Source organism: Sebastes fasciatus, chromosome 7, assembly GCF_043250625.1.
Source record: "Sebastes fasciatus isolate fSebFas1 chromosome 7, fSebFas1.pri, whole genome shotgun sequence".
Taxonomy (NCBI): domain Eukaryota; kingdom Metazoa; phylum Chordata; class Actinopteri; order Perciformes; family Sebastidae; genus Sebastes; species Sebastes fasciatus.
Window position 1 is genome coordinate 2,855,978 of NC_133801.1, and position 23,943 is coordinate 2,879,920.

The 23,943-nt window shown below is 43.6% G+C and overlaps 1 protein-coding gene across 5 annotated transcripts in view; it reads right to left on the minus strand.

The window, feature by feature from the left end:
- LOC141771100 (leucine-rich repeat and fibronectin type III domain-containing protein 1-like protein) overlaps positions 1 to 23,943 on the minus strand; it is a 389,487-nt gene that overhangs the window by 178,814 nt on the left and 186,730 nt on the right. For all 5 annotated transcript variants that reach the window (XM_074641026.1, XM_074641023.1, XM_074641022.1 and 2 more), the window contains one exon: positions 9,454 to 9,651. The gene's annotated coding sequence lies outside the window, so the exon portion shown is untranslated. The remainder of the gene's footprint in view (positions 1 to 9,453; positions 9,652 to 23,943) is intronic.

Sequence of the window (23,943 nt, forward strand, 5' to 3'; positions counted from 1 at the left end):
AATGTCAGCAGTAATATCGTGGATTTAGTTATATTTTATTAACATTTTTATAACATCAAAATAAAAGGTTATTGGACCGGCGGTTTCCCGTGGACCTCCGCGCCACTGGCACCGCTGCCTTTGCCTGACAACAGCGGCGAGGAGACAGCGAGGTGGTCAGGCGGTATCAGCTCTGCACAAAGCGGCGGAAACAAAAAAGCCGACACATCACCGACAGCATGATAATAATGTACTTCCTGTTCCCAGTCTGATAGTCTGTAGACTATGTAGCCTATAAAGATACATTTTAATAAAATACTGATGTCCCGATAGAATACAGTAGAGCGAAGACGCCGTTTACATGCTGCAAGGCAGACGAGCGCTCGCCTTTCTGTTCACCCGAGGGGCGCGGTGATCCCGCGGAACCCAGCAGGACATCAGATGAGTAGGTGGTCCTTAATGTGGCCCAGGACGCATTCACGTACACACTGCTAAAAGAATGAGGCCATACGAGGCTCAGACCACCTCTGGATGTGGTCTGAAAGATCCGATCTCAATGTGTCCTCAATGCGTCTTGAGTGTGTTCACGCCTGTACTTAAAGCTGTCCACTTGTGATCCGATCACTGAGGTGTATGTTAATACCAGGTCTGAACAGGACCATTGTCAGACCCTTCGGCGTCACTTTTCGGTCGTAGTAAACACGTGCTTAATGTTGTGAATTAAATAAAAACACTTGCTTAGGTTTAGGCAACAAAACCACTTAGTTAGGTTTAGGATAAACACAACATGGTTGGGCTTAAAACTACTACGTTTACACAGTGAAAATGTGACTTCACGTCGTGAACATGGGACAAGAACCAACAGATGATTGTGGAGTGAAATTGAAGGGTAACACACGGCACATGAACATCGGTCCCGACGTCCTGGCAATGAGAACGGGCTGTATTTACATACATTTCACACACACACACACACACACAAACACACACACACGATAACAAGATACACAAACTGTTGTTGAGACAGCTGTTAAACAGTAAACACAGTAGGACTGTGTGTGTTTAGAGGAGTGTGTTCTCTGCTGCCAATCAAATGATAAAGAAATACCAAGAAAATGAATTTTGGCAACAGAAGTGTTTCTTCTATCGCTAAAACGCAGACAAGTAATCACACAATGGCGCACACACACACACACACACACACACACACACACACACACACACACACACACACACACACACAAATATATTTGTCTTTAGAAATATAATCACTGCTGGCACTAATACATATTTGAAAATGGCTTTCTTTAATGAGAGATAAAGAGAATAACCACACTGAGAAGCTGCACTGTGAATAAAAGGCGTCTGCCAGAGTTCTGGGCGAGTTATTCATAAAACCCAACGTTACCTTCAAGAATCTGGACCACTGGACGGCAGCCAAAAGACACTCATTTACTGTTTTTTCGCAGCTCTGGCACTTTGGCAGAAAACCAGGCGTCGTTAAGAAAAGCGGCAAACTAATTAGAGAGACAGTCGCAGAGCGCGGTGCTTTATGGAGACGACTACAATTGCCGCTGTGGCTCAAGATGATACCATGCAAATAAAAAAAAGGGGAAATGGGAAATCTGAGCTCAGAGAAAATATTGAGAGTGAAACAGAACGCAATGCACAAAAATGTGATTGTCATCACTCATGTGAACACATGGGAGGAATACTGATTTAGAGGTGTTTCCTAACTCCAGGCTGAACAAATAAGAATCAACACAACTGACTAGTGCACGGTGGAGAAAAGTGTAAAGAACCAGCACTAAACTGCTTCCATATATTGCGGTCTTTCCTTTCCCTTTATCATTGGCTTATTTAATGTAATATACCTTTAAGAGTAGAACAGACAAAGAGATTAAAGGAGGCGTAGGAAATGGAAAATATCAACTCACCATGAACATCATCTAGATCTTTGAAATTAAACAGAAAAGTATTGACAGTTTGTGTTTCCTCTTTCAACACGACTATTCCCCCGTGCACAAAGCCAAAAGAAACTGTTATCCCAGTTTGGTATTGAAGAACTCGACTGGTCTGCACCGAGCCCGGACCTCGACCCCATTCAACACCTTTGGCACCTTAGCACTGGACAGTCTGGTCTCCTAAAAATGACGTTCCCATATAATGGGATGTCATTGTCAATTACGTTTCGGAGGATCCGGATTATGTTTGTTTTTAATGCATCGCACATACTGTACGTTTCTAATGATAGTCAGCGGAAGTCTGAGTAGGGAGGAGGTCGGGGTGGATGGATGGGTCACACAAACACAAAACTTTCACCCAGGCAAGCTGGTCTCATGCACTGTCTGTACGTAGCTATACCAACACAAAGTAACCGTGAACCAGGAAATATAAATACAATGGAACCGTATAGTGATCACATCTGTCCGGGTCAGGTTATTATCGAGGGTGAGGCGTTGCGGTTTTGGGGCGGCTCTGCAGCGAGAGCGGTGCATGCGGGACGGCGCCACTTTGCCGGGGCTCCTCGCTCTCTCATCTGGTAGTGGTGCGGAGGGAGACGGGCGTCGGTCTGCATGTGTGCCGTAGAGCCGGTTGAGGATCGACAGAGTTTCACTTTGGGAGCATTACGTGACCCGACATTATCAATCCAATGTTTAGGAGACATAGTTGAACTGGAACACCGACTGCGTGTCAGACCTGATCAACCAACATCAGCGTGTAGCTGTTTGATAGTATTTATGGTAACAGTCAGAGTCGAGTCTGGCAAGAATATTCCAAATACAAACTGCAATCAAGCAGAAAAAAATAAACAACAACACAGCAAGACAAATACTCCAGTTTCAATCTCAACCATAGCTCACTTTGCATTGATGTGACTGAAAAAAATAAATAAACTGAGTTCCACACAATCACAAATTCAGTTTCAGGCACTCCAACCTCAAATGCTGCCACCGCTTAGCTCAGTTTAGAAAAACAACATTCACCACCAGCTAAACCAAAGAACAGAAAGAGAAGAAAACAAAACCAGGAGGCAGCTCAGAAGAAGAAGTCTTGTCATCACGGGACGTTCACTGCTCACTACCTGGAGGAATAATCCACTCCAGGACAAAACACAAGCTCCAAAAAGAGCTCCACAAGCCGGACTCCAGCCTCGTGCACAACTAGGAACTAAACAAGATGATCATCAAACTCAGTCCGCTGCTGTCACTCCAGTAACTCTATCGTTTTTGGGACTTTGGATCGAACCAGCATGGAGCAACAGGTGAGCGTGTGATTGGACTGCTGACAGTCGGAGGTTCAGTTTATTGAATTCCGAGTGCAGTTTTGACAGGTGTGACACAGTGCGGTATCAGACAGAGGTGGACGGTCGTCACAAGCGATTGAACTCGCTAATGCTTCTGTGGCTGAATGGGAGCAAATCCCTGCGGTGATGGATGTCCATGAATATCACATCCAAAACCCACAAACGGGCGTTAAATTCATTACCATCCACAAGTGTTGAACCTAAAAGCGGACCAAAGTAGTGGGGCAGCTAAACTGAAATATTCATAACAACTGTGCATTTTGTGATAAAAGCAACAAATTTGGCACAGATACAGTATAGGTTTATATGTTATGAAAAGATATAGATATCAGGGCCAATTCGGCCCCTGGCCTGTTTGGCGGACATTTTTCCAATGGCGCTAAATGTTATACAATGATGCAGAAAACTGATTTTATGACTCCTGATAATGTGCAAAGTGTGTTCAAGCTGATTAGATCAGATGTCAGAAGATCACAGACATGTTTTTTTTTTACCTCTTTATTTTGTATGGGTACTTTTTCAAAGCTTTTAACCTGAGAAAAACACGAAAACTGAATAAAAGGAGTCAATTCAGGGTCAAACTTCACCCCCTTACCTTCATGATAGAATAACAAGCAATACATCGTTAGATCGGCAAGATCTTCAGCTTTCCATCGGTGTGTTTATCTTTTCATTAGCAGTAAAATTGACAGAGATATCGCTGGATACATTTTGGGTCACCAGTAATTTCTTGTCACAGTTAATACTGAACTTTGGGTTGTATCGCTAACTAGCCATGATGTATGCCCAACTGAAGGAGAAAATCATCACCAATTGCTCCTGTACATCTATAGAACAATGACGAAAAAAAGCCGCCACCACCCCCCCAGGGGCCAAATTGGTGGCGCCCCAATATCTATATCTTTTCATAACATATAAGCCTGTGTCAAATTTGTTGCTTTTATCGCAAAATACACAATCGTTATGCTTAACCGCCCCGCTAAAGCACACTGGCTGCTGACAGACGACTTGTGGAGAGGACCAAAACTCTCCTCCTCTTCCTCACCACCGCCGCCACATGCTCTGCTAACATGAATTCACCTCAGGAGGATGTAAAGGGTGAGGGAGCGGAGAGGAAGAGGAGGCCGTTTCGGATACTTTATTTGCCACTTCATCATCAAAAGTGGATGTTGTGTTATTGCTGAAGAAGCACTAACATAATTGACATACTGTAGCCTACAATACAACTCGGAGCCAAAGTTTTATGCAGAGCCAGCGGAACAGTGAAGTTGCTGACGTTAAATAATAACATGACACGTTTGAATAGAGCAGGGACTGTAATGATAACAATATTTATGAGCTCACAGGTGTAGGATTAGTACTTCATATATCCAGAGGTGGAAAGTCCATCAACTTTGACGTATATTTGTACCATTTTTCTTTATACCATCACCAGATGTTAAAGTAGTTTTTACTCTACTGTATTCATAGATTTGTTGTCTTTGGTTTCTCCCAAGTACAGCAAGGTGCAGACAATACACCTGACACAACACACCATTAAAAACAAACACATATAGTGCAGTATGCAATAGTGCATAATGGGCAATTATCAAAACATATAAGAGTTTACAAATCTTCAAAAGAGTGAAAATAAAAAGCTGAACTGCCACGGCTCAGACGAAGAGAAGAAGAAAGGAAGAAGGGTTAATATTTATGAAGTGGAGATGAAGGTTTCCAAGCTCACTGAAAGGAGGGTTAGTATATCACATATATGATTAAACACTACACATTCTCAGTGGTTATACAGAGCATGCATTCATGATTTACAGCAGGTCACGAGTTCAAACATGCTGTCATACAAGCACAGGATTGTGTTCTCAGAACATGAACCATCCGTTTATAAAACATGTCTCTTATGTGTGTCCCCTCTGTGGCCTGTCCCGGGTAGAGGACGCAGGTAGGATGCATTCTGGGCCGTGGCAGCTTCAAAAGTGAAATGCAAAACGTTGGCCGGAGGACGGAAGCACATTGTACTTCAGCACAGAGGTGGTGGTCGTGCTGCTGCGCTGCACCTCTGCTGCTGAATGACCACAGAGGGAACACGGTGGCCAACACCGTGTACTGTAATAGGCTTGTCTGCTCCGCTGCTCTGTCCAGATCAATAAAGTTATAAAGAGACGCAAAGAGAGAGAGAGAGAGAGAAAGAAAGAGAGAGAGAGAGAGAGACCCGGTGAAGCCGAGCAGCCTGCCAGCAGCCGACCGTGTCCTCGGTCCCTGGCTGAGTCCACCGCCGCTGCTGTCAGGGCGCTAATACGTCAGCCGACCTTGAGTTTACACCGAGAGCAACACACCGACCCACCCTATTTGCAAAAAAGTGTTGTCCTAGTCCAACAGCAGCAGCTTTATGTTTACATCTACGGGTATATTTATGGCACTTGGCAGATACTGTTATCCAGAGTCCCGGGAACTAAAAGTCCTTTTGGTTGTTTTACAGCCCGTCTGAAGAGCTGGACCTCAGATCGATAATTAAAAAGCATCTGTTTGGAAATGTTTGGAGGTGGAAGGGGAGACTGAAAAAGCAGAAAAATCGCCTTAAAATAATTAAAGTAAATTAGGGCTGTCAAAGTTAACGCCACTAATTTCTTTATCACATTAATGCAATCGATCTTTCTGAGGTTGTAGCATCATGTCAGACTAGCTGGTCATGAAGGAGGTTGAAGAACACTCCAACCTTACGCTAAATTTTGGCGGGAAAACTGTCATGTCCATTTTCAAAGGGGTCCCTTGACCTCTGACCTCCAGATGTGTGAATGTAAATGGGTTCTATGGGTACCCACGAGTCTCCCCTTTACAGACATGCCCACTTTATGATAATCACATGCAGTTTGGGGCAAGTCATAGTCAAGTCAGCACACTGACACACTGACAGCTGTTGTTGCCTGTTGGGCTGCAGTTTGACATGTTATGATTGGAGCATATTGTTTTATGCTAAATGCAGTACCTGTGAGGGTTTCTGGATCAATATCTGTCATTGATTTGTGTTGTTAATTGATTTACAATAACACATATATACATACATTTGCATAAAGCAGTATATTTGTCCACTCCCATGCCAACAAATGGCAGTCTAATGGAGCTTCAGTGTCCGGACCTTCTTCTATGTTTTTCAGTGCTGTCTTCTACCGGTCCAGCACCGGGCTATACTATGGTTTTGGATGTGCGCAACCACCTTACATTGTTTGTCACTTCTGTCAATGCCCTATATAGCACTGTGTTTAGACTAGTTGGGAGGTTGCCTCATTGTTTTCAACATCAATAAACAGTTGAAGAAATGTCCCCCCTTGGTCGTAGTATTGGAGTATTGATACGTGTGGAAAGCAGTGCCCTCTAACTGTGAGAATGAAACTGAACACAGATCGAAGCAGCCTCCAGGCTTGTGTTAAACTCTGCCCCGATATTTCCTGGGTAATTAAGAAGTAGAACCCAAAGAGCAGAAAATACTGAATACTTCATCATCAATATCGTTAGGTTGTCATATTTCATGTGATAAAGTTGTGATGCTTGTTTGGAGATTGTTACTGTGCTTCAATTCCACATATACAACAGCTACTAATGTGGTGAGACAGAAACAGAAACACACAGTCAACAGTGACTATCATAATAATATATCATAATAATAATGTTAATGAGCTGCTCGGGTTGGTTTAATTTGGATCTGGATGGATTTACTTGGAATTCTACCTGTTAAACTCAACATTGTTTGACATCTCATGAATACATGTTGAAACATTGACAACATTGTTTAATATTTTTGCTGCTCTTTGCTAGGGATTACTTATTTGAAGATGTGTGCACATTAAAAACAAGTGTATCCCTGAAAACCACCAGCTCTCAGGCTAAGAAACAATCCGGTGAGACTGCAGTTAGTGTTCAAAGATAAGAAGAGATTCTGCAGCTTGCTCCTCCACCGAGGTGCACTTACATACAGGTGGATAACGGCTTTATATTAATAATAAAAGGAGATTATCATTGCACCATTTGTCATCACCAAAACGCCACGCGCACATGATAACTGAGGGCAAACTTCCTGCCCAACAGCTCGGCAGGAATTTGCCTGGAACACGGCAGCTTCACCGCTAATGATGACTATTTATAAGACCGTTCTCTAGTCACGCTGCAGAACTCGACAACAAACACAACAGGGAGGAGGTGAAGGAGACCTCTTCAGCATTCAGGCATGTCTGTACTCTGCTCAACAAACTTTCACTTCACAAACTTGAGATGTAATTTACCAGAGTTGAATATTGTCTCTGAATGCTCTGGTGTTGATTCATTAGAGTAAAGAAGCTGCACACAGGAGCAGCAGGCACCTTCTCCTCTTGTTGTCCGTCTAACTCGTGTCCCGGCCTTCGCTCTCATTACTCTCACCCTTGCGTCTGGACGTTATTATTATTCTGCTTGTGATCACTAGGCCTGTTCATCTCATTACTGTAACTCTGATTCAAGGCCCACACCTGCCATTACTGCGAGCACTCTGTCTCATTAGGAAACGCCTGTCACCGCCACGGTGAATGCAGCAACGGCAAATTAGTTCTGATGGAAAAAGTCTTCAATGAGACGGAGGTGCAGCAGAGGACGGTGGGACGGTGGGACGGTGGGACGGTGGGACGGTGGGACGGTGGGACGGTGGGACGGTGTGTGAAGAGAAAAGGGTGTAAATTAACAAAACAGAGGCAAGTCCACATTAGTGTGGGGTGTGATTTGTGAGGGAATTAAGTGTGGAGGTGCATGCAGGTATCAAGATCTCATTTCAGTGTGTGTGTGTGTGTGTGTGTGTGTGTGTGTGATGAGATCTATAGCGACCTAATGGACCTATTTTCTAGTCTGAGTAGCTTCAAACGATTTAGTCGGCACGAGAAACAAATGTGGCTATTAAGGCTGCATTAGCCGAAGTCACTGTATCTATCTCTCTCTCTCACACACACACTCACTCACTCACTCACTCACTCACTCACTCACGCACGCACGCACGCACGCACGCACGCACGCACGCACGCACACACACACACACACACACACACACACACACACACACTGTAATTGCGAGTTGTTGCAAATGTTTTCTTCTTCTACTATGAGTTTGTGTAAAAGCCGCTGCTGAACCCCATCAAATCCCGATCCTGTAAATACGGCTTTAAATCTTATTTTCAGCATCTTACTGTACGTTTAACACAAACGGACGACGCAGGTTTTTAAACTCATTCAAAAGGTGTGATTTAACGTCAAACTGGTAATAATGCTCATCCTGGGGAAATCTTTTCTGTTTTTCCCCAGCAGCAGCCGAGGCCGACCGGAAATGATCACGTTTGACGTGGAGGTGAGAAACACAGCAGGACTGTCTGCAGTGTTTCATTGATTTGTGTATTATCTTGTGTATAAAATGTTCCAGCAGCACACAGATCTGTTGAAATTAAACAGTAAGAAGAGGCGATCCATCTTCACACACGGAGCATCACTGCATGACTGTAGATCTGTTGTATGTTTGTCTGATTCTATTTCATAGTTATGAGTTTCTACTGGAGAGAAAATAAAATGAATTTACACACCAAATGACCGAGGTGCTGCGGGCGCAGACTTCAGACGCATCTCACTACCTCTACAATACAACAAAGTGAACTATGTAAATGTAACTGTAATCCATCAAACCTGTTCCAGCCAAGTGGAGAGAGGACATTTTACAACAGCAATGTCTCAGTGTCAAATCCCACAACGACCTATAAGATCAGTTACTCTTGATTAATCCCTCTGGGGGAACTTCTGAAACAGATGCAAGTTACTAAAGTACTAGTGAGTCCAGTTAATACAACTCAAGGCCAAATCGATCTACTCCCATCACCCAACATATATTACAGATACCTGAAGCTGCAAACACCTGAAGACCAAGGAAACAGTGCAAAGACTAGACATCCAGACATCATATCTTACATGGATTGTCCAGAATTTGAAGTCATAAATAACTGATCTTTCTCATGCACAGAAAGTGGACATTTAAAACCACTGTGTAACCACTGATTCTGATCAACCACAAGCAGAAGAAGAGGCCTAATGTCAAACCAAACGAAAAGCTAATCTCACACACTGGCAGCGTTGCATTTGCATTAACTGACTCGTAGTGAACAGCAGCTTACCTCTTTAGCAGGGAGGGGGGCCGTCCTCTTCTCACGGGGCACGAAACAGTGCTGGCGCTCATCCGGGTTCACGTGGACGAACTCGTGGTGCCCACGCCCACGAGGGTTTGACCCCGAGGACCCTGCAGACGTGCGTTAAAAGTCCTCGAAGTTTGTCATTGGCTCGGCCAGCTGTCTGTCAAAGTCTGCCAAGATTCCCTGCACAGAGACACCAAGAGAAAAAGAAGGACAAATGGTGAGGAGAGGGGAAAGGTTGAGAGGAGAGAGGGGGAGAAAGGAGGGAGGCAGACGAGTGGACAAATGCAGTGAGAGGACGGCGGAGCAGCCAAATGGCAACTTGGCCGGTAAAGTAAATCAGCAAAGAAAACGGTCAGTCGCTGGGAAGAGAAGAGACGGACTGAGATGAAAGAAGGGCAGAAAGAAAGTCAGACAGAGAGAAAGAAAGAAAGAAAGCATCATGGGTAAAAAAGGGCCACCATCTCTCCCTGTGGCGTATCAATGACAGAGTGACAGAGTTTAGCATCCGCTGCCTGTTAATCAATCAGAGTCAAGCAGCCGTCACACAAATACGGACATTTTCATCTACTACAAAAAACTTCCATTCCTTTCACTGGAATGTTGTAATTTTCCAGCGACATACAGAGTCAAACAAAGACACACTGATATGTCTTTTCCACTGCACAAAGACGGCACTGTCCCATGCTGCGGGCCATAGTACAGCTCAGCGTTGGTACACTTTAGTTTCCCATGCCACTTTCAGAACTATTGGACCCTATACAGATGCACATGTGTAACCATAGCAACAGCAACCACAGCAACCATAGAAACCTCACTAAATGTGAGTGAGTGTCCTTTAATAAACAGGCCTGACACAACACAGTAGTATGTGGCACAAGAGGGTGGAGCTAAGTACAACCGAACGCTGAATAAGAGCGTTTTAGGCGACCAAAACTCCCAGACCGGACAACGCTGTAGTAGTGACCTGTCAATCACAAGGTAGCCCCACTCTAAAGCATCCCCTGCTTTATGGTCTATTTGACTCTAAATGGGACCATAACTTACTAAATGAACATCATGCTGTATTGAAGAAGACTTGAAACTAGTGATTGAGACCATAAACTCATGTTTACAATGTTTACTGAGGTAATAAATCAAGTGAGAAGTAGGCTCATTTTCTCATAGACTTCTTAACAACCAGACTTCTTTTAGCAACCAGAGGAGTCGCCCCCTGCTGGCCAATACAATACATTGGCTATACTTTTCAGAAGAGGAGGTTGCGGCCTGGGAGCAACCCTCATAGTTTATCAACGCTGATGAGTCAAACCTGCCTTCCACTTTTTGGGGTAGGACTAGGGTTCAATAGCATTTTATGAAATCTGAATCCAGTATTAAATTTAATTAACTTTAGCATTTAACATCCACAAATAACTGTTATAAAAACACTGTGACAAATGTCACCGTAAAATAACAGTAAAATGCTGGCATCAGCATTTTACTGTTATATTACAGTTTAGCTACTGTAATTTGTTTTAACAGTATATTACTGCATATTGGATTACAGTACACAACAGTTGGATAACTAGGTTTTACCGTAATTTTACAATATATGCCAGCATGTTACTGTTTATTTACAAAAAGGTAATAAAATCTGCTACTTTTGCATTTAATTCCCCACAAATTAAAAAAAGAAAGTAGAAAACATGAGAATACACATTCAATACATTTTCGCTATAATTTATTTAAAAAAAAACAATGTAACTAAAACTAAAATATTTAATTTAAATCTGCAGTCAGAACAGCTGTAGCTTATTTAATTGTATACCTTATTATTCACATGCTACTTCCAGAAAATACTGGAGATCCAAGAGCAAAACCAATAAGTTGATAAGTTTAAAATATGAATTTGACGAGCATAAAAGTTTAACTGGGAAAATCTCCTACATTTGATGTGAAGCTATGAGTGAGATCAGTTCTCTGTAGAAGAGTCAACCAGACAACAGCAAAAAGTTTAATTTTAGCCTCAAGGAATTTATGTTAATTAGCTACAGCTACTTGATTATAAGATAATTGTTTTTAGCAGTAAGTGGAAGCATACCATGAAATATCAGAAGTCAAAAGGTCACGTAAAGACAGATAGTTAAGTAGCTCTCCGGTTCGCAGATTTACTTTGGGTTTTGTTTGTTGTTGAACTCATCAGCACAGATGGAAGACATCTGTCTCCAATCAGAGCGCTCTGATTAAACTTTCTGTTCGGAAAATCAAGAAGAATCAACAGGAACACATGTCTGAATATGTTTTAGATACAGAATGATGAGATGAGATGAGATACAGTGAGCACATGGTGCTTCTGGTGACAGGTCTATTTTCTCTGTGAGAGGGTTTTACAGAACCAAAAACATCAAACACAGAGGCAACTCTGTACCATGTCACACTAGAGGCACAAGTACACATTCAATAATACAATTCTGGATTGCATTCTGAATTATGCAAACACAGTTTTTCATTGTGGAATAATACAAATGATTCTTTTGACACTTGTTTATCCAGTGTGCCTCCACAAAGACTCTCCAGTCATTGTGAGACTGCCAGAGAGAACGATACAGCCATGACAGAAGTTGATGAATGATATGCATATAGCCAATACAGATGTCTCCAAAACGTTCCCTAATAACAGTATATTCAACCTAATTCAACCAATCATATGTCAGATGTATTTGTTGCACCAATCCGAGTCGAACTGCAGCAACATGAAAGCCAGCAGCAGACTGTATCTGAACTGACAGGAGAAGTGATCCCCCCTCCAGCGGTGCACTGCTGGAGGCGCTGGTGACACCTGGCAACCTCTCCAGGTGCATTTCCCTGCTGATTGCACACAATTTGCAGGTAAAAAGTTGACCTTGTCTGACGGTTGTCAAGGCTCTACATGACTGCTCCCTCTGATGGTAAAACACTGAGGAGCAAACAGAGCCAAGCTGGTAACCTCTGGGAGTTATAAAATCACAGACAGATGGTGTGAAGTCCCTCTCAGTCTCCTCGACCGGTTCTACTTCAGTTTTGTCTCAACTGTCTCTCTCTCTTTATCGCTCTCTCCTCTCAGCCCAGTGGACAGGGACAAATGCAAACCATGGATACGTTAAATGCTGATATCTTTGCATCAGAGCAAGTGACGTAGTATATCGAACATTATTGAAAGTTGAATGATATAATATAAAGGATAACAAACGATGAAGTCCACTATGCGTGGGTGGTTGGGAGGGATGGGTCAAACAAACACAGGACTTTCCCCCAGGAGACAGCTGTTCGAACCCTGTCTCCTACAGAATTGTCATTTGATATACTACGTCATCTGCTGTGCATGTCGCTTGTTGCACTACGCCACTTGCTGCGGCCCTCCGCGATCTATCGTTACAAATGTATCTGTTATGCGTCAAAGACAAACATAATCTGTGACAAAATGTGTTTCCCTCCAAATGTAATTGAGAAAGTAGTTTAGTTGTACAGGGTACAGGGCAGGTTGTCCGTATCCTGTGTGAAACCAGAAGTAAACGTTGACTTTACGGTTGTTATGAAACGTTGTTACGCTTGTTACATAATGATACATAATGTTATGTAAGAAAGTCCAATAAGGGCAGTTATTTACATTGCATTGTTACATTACGCTGTTATGTTGAACTGTTATGTTACATTGTCACGTTGTTACATTGTTACATTGTTATGTTACATTGTTACGTTGTGTTACACTGTTATGCTACACTGTTACTTTGTTACGTTACATTGTTATGTTACATGGTTACATTGCTACATTACATTATTATGTTACATGGTAACATTGATATTTCATTACGTTACATTGTTATGTTGTCATGTTACATGGTTACGTTGTCACATGGTTACATTGTTACATTGTTACGTTGTTACATTGTTACGTCGTTACGTTACATTGTTATACTAATGGTTATATTGTTACACTGTTATGTCACATTGTTATGTTACATGGTTACATTATTACGTTGTTATGCTACACTGTTATGTTACACTGTTAAGTTACATTGTTATTTTGTGAGGTTACATTGTTACATTGTTAGGTTGTTTTGTTATTATTTGAACACAAAACATTTTCTTCTCTAACCTTAATTAAGCAGTTTTGTTACCTAGACATAACCACTCAGTTTATAACATTAACCACGTCATTGTGCGTTACTGCAAGTGTGATACGAGGCTGATATAATGCCAACATTATTTCTGGCGACTGCGTTCCATCCCTTCTGTCTTTCGCTTCATCACTAAATACCGCTGTCTTTCTCTCTCAGCCAGTAAGTTTCCAGGCTTCCTTCAGACCCACTGAGAGACTCAACATTCAGTCTCCCACAGAGACATATGGGAGATGAGTTTGGCACTTCCTAAACTGTGTTGCCACAGTTATAAAAAGATCCATTGAGACTGAAGTGGAGAAGACTAAATAGGTGACTGCAGGAAATTGTCTGGGTTTCTAAGCACATTTTCTGGTCGGGAACTGTCAGCACTTCTGTAAAATAATGCTGGCAGTCCTCCTCCTGCTGCCCCGACTCAAATCAGCCCAGCTTGGCAACTCCACACTCCGATTTGTCCACTGTCCCCCTTTCTACTCGTCCCTCGGGAGTTTGTGGCCATTAAAGGAATGAAAATCCCACTCTAAAACTCCAATAAAAACAGTAATCAAAGGCTTTGTAATTTGCATTCCTGAGTCTGCATATTTGTGAGGAGTTTTTTTGGTTTCCTGTGGGTACCTGCCAGAAGCAGCAAACACGCTGTCACATCCAGATATTTCCTGCAGCTACAACTGAGTGTGAAAGCAAGAAAAAAAGTTTCAGCTATCTAAAACTTCAGCGGGAAGTGTCAGATTTTGGCGTCAGTACTTTGCTGATCTTCAGCACTCTGAGAGAACGGGAAGACACCATATTGGAGAGGAAACCACAAATATGACAGGAAGAACTCGTTGCTAGTGATTGTATGCATTGTGCAGAATGAGGTAAGTTGTTATAGTTGATTTTCTTCCACATAATGCTTTTGAATGCATCTCTGTGCCTCGTGTAAAGCCCTTTAAACTCCCTGAAAATTTGTCTCACCATGATGAAATGCAATGTGTAATGTGTTTACATCTATAAATGGGATATGACAGCAAAGTTTGTCCACTGGCTAAAGTCAGTGATGCTCCAGCATCTCTAATGCATCAGCCTGAATCAGCTCCTGGCTGTTGTCCAGTGTTGTCATCTTGGTAGGAAGCCACACATTATCAGATATGAAGGATGGGAGGTGTCTTGTGTGAACCAGCAGTCTATTCTGCTTCAACGTGTTAAGTGTATGAGGTGTTGAGCACGCAGCGTTTGGCTCAGGCAGACATTTTCAAAAACTACAATGAGAATAAATTGCCTTCTGCTGGTGCTGACTTTCATTTCCACTTTGTAGCTCTTCTCACAGAAAACCATCGGGCCAGAGGAGCTCCGATCACTACACTCACGTATAGTGGCTGCTTCAAATTCCGGCAGCAATGAAATTGTAGCTTATACTAACTTACTATCATCCTGCTCATGTTGCACATACACACTCACAAACTAATACTATATCAATATCCAAACATGTATTATTAACTGCGAAGCACTTTGGAACTGTTGTTTTGAAAAGTGATATATATATATATATATATAGTATTAGGCAGCAAGTGAACATTTTGATCTTTGAACTTTTTGTTTGAAGCAGAAAAATTGGGTCAGCGTAAGGATGTGAGTGACTTTGACAACAAGGGCCAGATAGTGCTGGCTAGACGACCGGGTCAGAGCATCTCCAGAACTGCAGCTCTTGTGGGATGTTCCTGTCTGCAGTGGTCAGGATCTACCAGAAGTGGTCCAAGGAAGGAGAACCGGTGAACCGGCGACAGGGTCAGAACCGAGGCTCATTGATGCACGTGGGGAGCGAAGGCTGGCCCGTGTTGTCTGATCCAATAGAAGAGCTACATGGAGCTCAAACTGCTGTAAAAGTGAATGCTGGTTCTGATAGAAAGGTGTCAGAACACACAGTGAGGAGCAGTTTGTTGTGCATGGGGCTGCGTAGCGGCAGACCGGTCAGGGTGCCCGTGCTGTCATAATGTTATGGCTGATCGGTATATATTCTGATGTTCTCACTGAAATATTTAAACTCTATGCCTGACGTATTTGATATTCTTTGGAAACTTTGGATCCTCAGTTAGAATTGAAGATGATGTTTTTGTGGGTTTGAATGACGTCTGGCTGCACAGCAAGAGTCTGCAACGACTGGCTGCGATGACGGGAGTAGGATTTGGGATATGCGCAATAGTGAAGTGAAATCTTCTACCATTGAAAATAAATCTGTCAAATGGTGTGAGCTGTCCTGATCACACAAATCACTTTGAAATACTCCTAATTGTTTATTCATGCCTAAAAATCGGACCTGGCGGTGTCTGCTAAAGAGTTAACTTCTGGAAACCAAACGTGGTAAAGTGCAGTTAAAAATGTTATCTGTTTTTGTAACAAAATATATTTTTTAAACCTAAGTATCAAGGCCTCAAAAGTGACTACTGACCATGTGACCAATCAAATAAATGATGTGCTGCTAAGCACATTTTGGATTTTGAATGGTGAGAGTTAAAACCAACCATCTGTCTCTCCGTAGTAACCCCTTGGAACCCACTTGGCTTTGTAGGTCTACAAGTAAAGACATTTTCATTCCAACCTGGCAACATTTTCTAAAAAAAAAAAGAACCAAAGGTAGAACAGGTAGTGATTCTTATACCTCTCGACTATCCCATTTCTAAGCCTCTAACACCGATCCAACCTTGCAACTTCACACAGCGCTGATATCTCAGTTCTGCACCCAATAATCCTCCTCTGAATTTAATAGAACCTGAAGTGTGCAACATCCCTCTCCCTCTATGTGTTTGTGTATTTCTCTCTTGTCTGTATGTCTTTCGGTGCAATCTCAATCTAACGTGGCAACACAGCTCCGCCCTGGAAAGAAAAACATATCTTGTCCTGTTCCAAATAACCCCCTTTTCAGATCGCCATTACCCGTTTTTCTCAAATGTCTGATGGCAAAAATCTCTAAGGTCAAACTTACAACAACCCAACCTGGCAACTCCCCACTGTGTGAATACCTTGTTTCATCAGGCTCCTAAAGGAAATAACCTCCTTCTGCAGCTGATACTATTTGAAGTGGCAACACAGAAAACTGTTTTTACTTCAACCTGGCAACCGTGACTCTCTCTGCCTTTCTCGAAAAATCAAATAACCGGCTTTATTTTCCCCTCGCCACGCCTGATTGCTCCATCTGTTTCTCCAACCTGGCAAATTCACGCTGTGTTAATGAGACCTTACCTCCACCATCACGCATCAAATAACCCCCTTTTAGGGATATCATCAATACCCAAAGAGTTTAATTTTACACAGCAGTCTGGCAGCCCTCTTCCAAACTGCCAAATACTCAAGCCAAATATTCACATCTCTCTAATATCACTGCTTTCTCTAGTGGCTCAAAAACAGTTTCAGGGACCCAAGTTACAATGATCAAACCTGGCAACTTGAAACCAAAATCATTTGGACCTATTTATTATGTCTAACTGAAGTGAAACACAAACACCAACCTCACTCAGTCACCTCTGTGAGGTGCCACAGAGGTGACATGTTTACAGGAACAACTATTTACTTTTTATTCATAGTCTAAAAGTGTGTCATTCAAGAGCAACAGCCAATGAGAAAACTCCAACGACCAATCGTGTAACTTCATCACTCACTCGATCACTCAGCCCTCTGCGGTCCAGCCACAAAACGTCCATCAATCCAAACTGTCAACTTTGAATCAGTGAAACGTGCATCTCATGTCTGTCTCGAGACGATTAAGCTCCTTGAGGCTGAACCTCCTGAAGTCTTGAATTAGGATGTGTTCAACTTGGTGACCCTGCTCCAATCTGGCAACCAAAACTCCCTTTCTTTATCCATCTAGCCATGTTTCATATTTCTTCAAATCGTGTGCCTATAAGTGCTCTCCAATGGCAATACTACACAGGTGACTCATCGTTGCATATATACCCTGATTTGAGCCAAATCCAAAAACATTATGTGTTGGAAAAATACAAACATGTGCACATTCCTAAGGTCATGACAGGTGACACTCATTGCCCTTAAGGCCTATTTCTGTTTCAGTGTTGCATACCTAGTCAACGGACTTGTAGCGTCTATTTGAGGACAAGTAACCCTAAAAAGGACAGAAGTGTCAATCAGACAGACAATGTGAGATATACGACTGTGAGCATGCACGCAAGAGTATAAATGTCACGAAACAGAGAGCATCAGGGCTCTCAGCCCTGAACATTTATGTTGATGGTTGTTTGCCCACTGGCAAGTGTTTATTAAACCTTTAAAAGACTTTCTCTTGATTTTCGAGTCCTTCTTCACAGAAATTGCCTCCACACATTACCATGTGGTCAAACACTTTATTGGTTCCCTATAAAACCACATAAAGCCAGTCTGACACCCAGAGCCCTTAATTCTCTTCATTGGTCCTGGACCAAATAACTGCACTTCCTTTCTTATAGTACGCAGCCTGAGATGGACTACGAGCTGCTGTCCTTTCACAGACAGAAGTGGACAAGACACCAAAACAAGTAGAAGGACATAAAGGAGAAGATATACTGTAAAAGATTAACACGATTGTCTAATCTGCCTCGGACAGACAGACTGATGACGGACTGGATTATAGCATTAGTGGTTTTGCTTATTGTCATGTTTTCTTTATTCTGTGTCTGTTCTTTGTCAACAACAAAATGTTTTATTTAGTTTAATTAACTGTCTGACTTGATATTTTCTTATTTTTAACTTTTCTAATATGGCAAACACGTCCACTTTCCTCCATCATCATTCTTTTGTACAGATTTATCTCCTCACCGGCTCATACAGTTACAAACACTAGACTAAAGGTGACCTGGTTTTCCTCCCTGGTGTGGCCCCTGTGAGCCAACGAGGCGCTGGGTGAGCAAACCCCGGTAGAACCTACGTTTCAAAAATACACACTGTAGGCACATCTCAGCTTACTGTATTTCCACAAGACACGAGGAAGTGGAGCTCATTATAATACATCTCTGGAGGATGTGTAAAGTCATGTGACCAGGACTGAACACAGAGTGATCACCTGCAAGTGGCGCTCTGTGGCTAAAGAACAAAATGTAAACATACATGGTGTTCTGGAAACAAATACTTACTTATATAAGACTTCAAATCTGGCAAAACAGCACCCATCTGCAGACTGTCTTCAATGCTCATAAGTCAATCCAGTTTTACTGTCCTGTCCCAGATTGTCTGATTTCAAACATCCACCCCTTCATCCTGGTCCAACTTTCATCACTTCACTTGTCATGTTGCTATACAATAAAATATGTAATACAGTATCTCCAAACTAGCAACCGAGTCCTTTCCCCGTCCTGCTCTGAAAGCCCAATTGAGCCTCCAACTCACCAAAACTTTCCATCCATTGTGACAACATTTCTCGTGAACATGCTTAGCCTTGGCCTACCTTCAAACCTGGCAACCCAGCCACCACAGGCTCTAAACTCAGGCACCACCTGTTTAAAATGACTCCAACCTGGCAACTAATACCTACCTCTGCAAAACGCCCCCACCTGCTTTTGCCGGTATTAAATCCTCCAAACATAACCTTTTTCACTGGATTAACATCATTCTAAACTGGCAACCTTGTCAGAGCACAGCGTGCTTCGAACGAGCTACTGAGCCTCCATGTCTCCAAAATCACCCCGTCCACTTCACTCCGTTAGAAAGATGAGACCAACATGGCAACCATCCCTGTTCTACATTAACCTGTGTACCTGTTAAATATCCTGACAACATCTGCCTCCACAGGCCTCCCCCCCTCCACCGGCTTAAAACTCACTCCAACCTGGCAACTTGTGCCCTGTATCAAACTGAACCACTTCAACTCTGAAGAGCCTGACACGGCATCGGGGTGATTTCCACTGTGCTCCCTCCAAATCCACTCACCTCCTCTGCTTAAAATCACTCCAACATGGAAACTCTGCCCTGCTTGTAAACCTTCCTGCAACCTGGCAACCGCAGCAGGTGCAGCGCTCTGCGGTGAGATAAGCTGAGAGGGACAAACTCTCCTCATCCTCCCTCCTCCTCCTCTTCCTCCTCCTCCTCTCTGTATCACTGCAGCTTTGTTCAGCCTGCGTATCAGCCTCTCTCTCTCTACACACAAAACCAAACTCATGTGTGTACTGTACTCCTGCAAACATGTAGAAGATGTGCAGAAAAGGTGTGTCTTTTACAGTATACAGTGTGTGTGTGTGTGTTTGAAGGTCGGCACTGCAGAGAGTAGCTTCATGAGGTAAAAATCAAATTTGTTGTCTTCTTTCCAACTATGAACCTAATCCCAACTAGTAAACCACCGTGAGGAATGAATACCTGAAGACTTCATATGATCTGGTTGGAACTGCGACTGTTTCTCTGAGTCCCGCCCTTCTGTCAGTTTCTTCTTGGATCTTTACTATTCTCTAAACTATATAACACAATCTGTCCCCCCTAAATTGCCTAATGCACGCGGGACACCGACGCTGGTCTCCTGGGTGAAAGTCCTGTGTTTGTTTGACCCTAACCCTCACCAGGAGACCAGCGTCTAACCCTCACCAGGAGACCAGCGCCTAACCCTCACCAGGAGACCAGCGTCTAACCCTCACCAGGAGACCAGCGTCTAACCCTCACCAGGAGACCAGCGCCTAACCCTCACCAGGAGACCAGCGTCTAACCCTCACCAGGAGACCAGCGCCTAACCCTCACCAGGAGACCAGCGCCTAACCCTCACCAGGAGACCAACGCCTAACCCTCACCAGGAGACCAGCTTCTAACCCTCACCAGGAGACCAGCGTCTAACCCTCACCAGGAGACCAGCGCCTAACCCTCACCAGGAGACCAGCGTCTAACCCTCACCAGGAGACCAGCGCCTAACCCTCACCAGGAGACCAGCTTCTAACCCTCACCAGGAGACCAGCGTCTAACCCTCACCAGGAGACCAGCGTCTAACCCTCACCAGGAGACCAGCGCCTAACCCTCACCAGGAGACCAGCGTCTAACCCTCACCAGGAGACCAGCGCCTAACCCTCACCAGGAGACCAGCGCCTAACCCTCACCAGGAGACCAGCTTCTAACCCTCACCAGGAGACCAGCGTCTAACCCTCACCAGGAGACCAGCGCCTAACCCTCACCAGGAGACCAGCGTCTAACCCTCACCAGGAGACCAGCGCCTAACCCTCACCAGGAGACCAGCGCCTAACCCTCACCAGGAGACCAGCTTCTAACCCTCACCAGGAGACCAGCGTCTAACCCTCACCAGGAGACCAGCTTCTAACCCTCACCAGGAGACCAGCGCCTAACCTTCACCAGGAGACCAGCGTCTAACCCTCACCAGGAGACCAGCGTCTAACCCTCACCAGGAGACCAGCGTTTGTGTCCCATGTGAAAACAAAAGTCAACGTTGACTTATTTCAAGTTGCGTACATAAGTTAACTTAATGTTATGTGACGTTGTGTAAGTACCATACTTAACTACGTAACAAACATACTTATTTTAACCCAAACCACAATCTTTTCCTGTGAACATTCTGTGAAACTGACGTGCAAAAGTGACGCTAGAGGAATACGTAGAGCGTCATAGTTTGACCAAGTCAACACATTTTCAGTCCCAACTCGTCAAATACCGCCACTTAGTCAGTGTACCCCTCCAGCGTTACTTTTGGACGGACAAGGGACGGCGTGTCAATATAGGCTCATTACATGCATAGTGTTGTTTCAAAATAAACTTCAGTTTTCACAGGAAGTTAGGTTTAGGCAACATATCCATTTAGTTAGGGTTGACGTTAACTTCACGACTACCGACTCACGGGAATCAAAGGGTTGACGATAGCCTACTAAACTACTCACGTGACTGATATCGACAAGTCACATGACTTAAGGTCCGTCTAAAAATGTCCTCAAATTGTCCCTACAACTTGTTTTACAAGAGAAGGTCCTCACAAGTACAGTGCAACCAAATTGCCCAAAGCTACGAATGATTTAATCACGTTGACAAAGAGGTACTTTTGTCTTTTACAAGCCGACTGCCGGGGAATAAAAAGTGTGACGGCATTTGATATTAAACCTGTGTGTGTGTGTGTGTGTGTGTGTGTGTGTGTGTGTGTGTGTGTGTGTGTGTGTGTGTGTGTGTGTGAAAGACAAACAGAGATAAAGGGAGAGAGAGTGAGAACAAGAGAGACACTCGTGTTGGTAAATATGTAATGAGCGGCTCTAGGCCATGAAAGTATACTGTGGTTTTACAGTAATGAATCATAGAGTACTGCAGGTTGCGTGTGTGTTTAACAGTGAGGGTAAAGAGCATCACACCTCCTGCAGTTTCTCTATATATTAGTGTTTCCTGTGCACACAAACACACAGCAAAACAATATACATATGTTAACATCTTGAAAATATCACAGTAAAAAACTGACGCTTTTAATTAGGATTATAATTTGACAACACACATCTGGAAGTGATGCAGTGCCCAACACATGTTTCTCTGCTGCCATGCCAGAAAAGCAGATAAAGATATGTGAATCAATATGGATTTAGAAGAGCGAGAGAGAGAGAGAGAGAGAGAGAGAGAGAGAGAGAGAGAGAGAGAGAGAGGATGGAAAACAGGTTGAGTGACTGAAAGCATTATACCTTCGGTGTCTGTCTGTATAATCTGTGTTTGTGTTTCTGTGAATGAATATCCTGGCACATAGTTGACCTCCAACACTCATCGTCATGGAAACCTCCAGTTGATTACAACCCATAATAACCATATGGCCATGGTTTTGTGGTAATGGAATAACATTACTGGCGCCGATAAACCTGTGAGTGAGTGTGTGTGTGTGTGTGTGTGTGTGTGTGTGTGTGTGTGTGTGTGTGTGAAGAGGTTTGTGACCCCATCATCGCACAACGACACCTTCATCCTTCAGCCTCTCTCTGGCTTTCTCTCTCTCTCTATGTCGCCAATCAATTCTCATCGCCGGGGCGACCATGGAATCCAATTAGAGCCACATATGGGTGTACGCCTCTGTGTGTGTGTGTGTGTGTGTGTGCGTGCGTGCGTGCGTGCGTGCGTGCGCGCGTGTGTGTGTGTGTGTGTGTGCGTGTGTGTGTTTGTGTGTGTCCAAGTTTTTACAGTAACCTTGAAAACGTATCAGGAAGCAAAATGTGAAACATTTAGAAACACGACTGCTGCTTTCACAGAGTGGAATAATGAAGTGAAGAGCAGTGAGGAGGGAGGAGGAGATGGAGCGTTAGAAGAGCTGCTTTCTTCCTCAAAGTGAGATGATTTATCAATTTAATGTCTGCAGGTTAAAGGTAGAGTGTGTAGGATTTGGCGGCATCTAGTGGTGTGGTTGCAGATTGCAACTAACAGAGTACCGCTTCGCGCACTCGGCTGGTGGTACCCCGGTTTTGTACTCTGCGGCTCACGTTACCGTTGTTTCCAATCAGAGAACTACGGTGGCCTTCAGGTAACGTCAAAAAGCAAAAGGCTCTCTCTAGAGCCAGTCTGTTTGGTCCGTTCTGGGCTACTGTAGACCGATGAATGGCTGGCATGGCTCGGTGAAGAGGACCCTCTCCATATGTATAAACAGCTCATTCTAAGCTAACGGAAACACAATGGTTCTTATTTCAGGTGATTATACACTAATGAAAACATAGTTATGAATATTATTTTACATTTCTGCTAATAGATCCCCGTAAATTCTACACACTGGCCCTTTAAGCGTAGCTTAGCATAACGACTGGAAGCAGCGGGGAACTTAAAAGTACTTCCATACCGACAAAGCTCATTTATTAACTTGAAATTCTTACATTTTGATGTAATATAAATGTAGGCTTTTTAAGGTCCAGCTTTAGTGAGCAGTGCCACTAAAATCCACTGCGAGTAACCACATGGCTCAAGGCAAGTCAAACACATATATTTACTTCAAGGGTCTTCAATGAGGTGAAATGCATCAGCGTCTGTCTGAGTCTGCTCAGCAGCTGATTGATTGATTGATCGAACACATACAGCTCTAGACTTACTAAGCAGTAATTAATAGGAGCAGCACGTCGCTACATCAGCTAAAAAGAAAAACTTGAAGTTTTACAAGTTAGAAAAAGTCAACAAACAACTCAATCTGTCACAACTCAGGCTGGTCTCAGGCTGGTCTCAGGCTGGTCTCAGGCCGGTCTCAGGCTGGTCTCAGGCTGGACTCAGGCTGGTCTCAGGCTGGTCTCAGGCCGGTCTCAGGCTGGTCTCAGGCTGGACTCAGGCTGGTCTCAGGCTGGTCTCAGGCCGGTCTCAGGCTGGTCTCAGGCTGGACTCAGGCTGGTCTCAGGCTGGTCTCAGGCCGGTCTCAGGCTGGTCTCAGGCTGGTCTCAGGCCGGTCTCAGGCTGGTCTCAG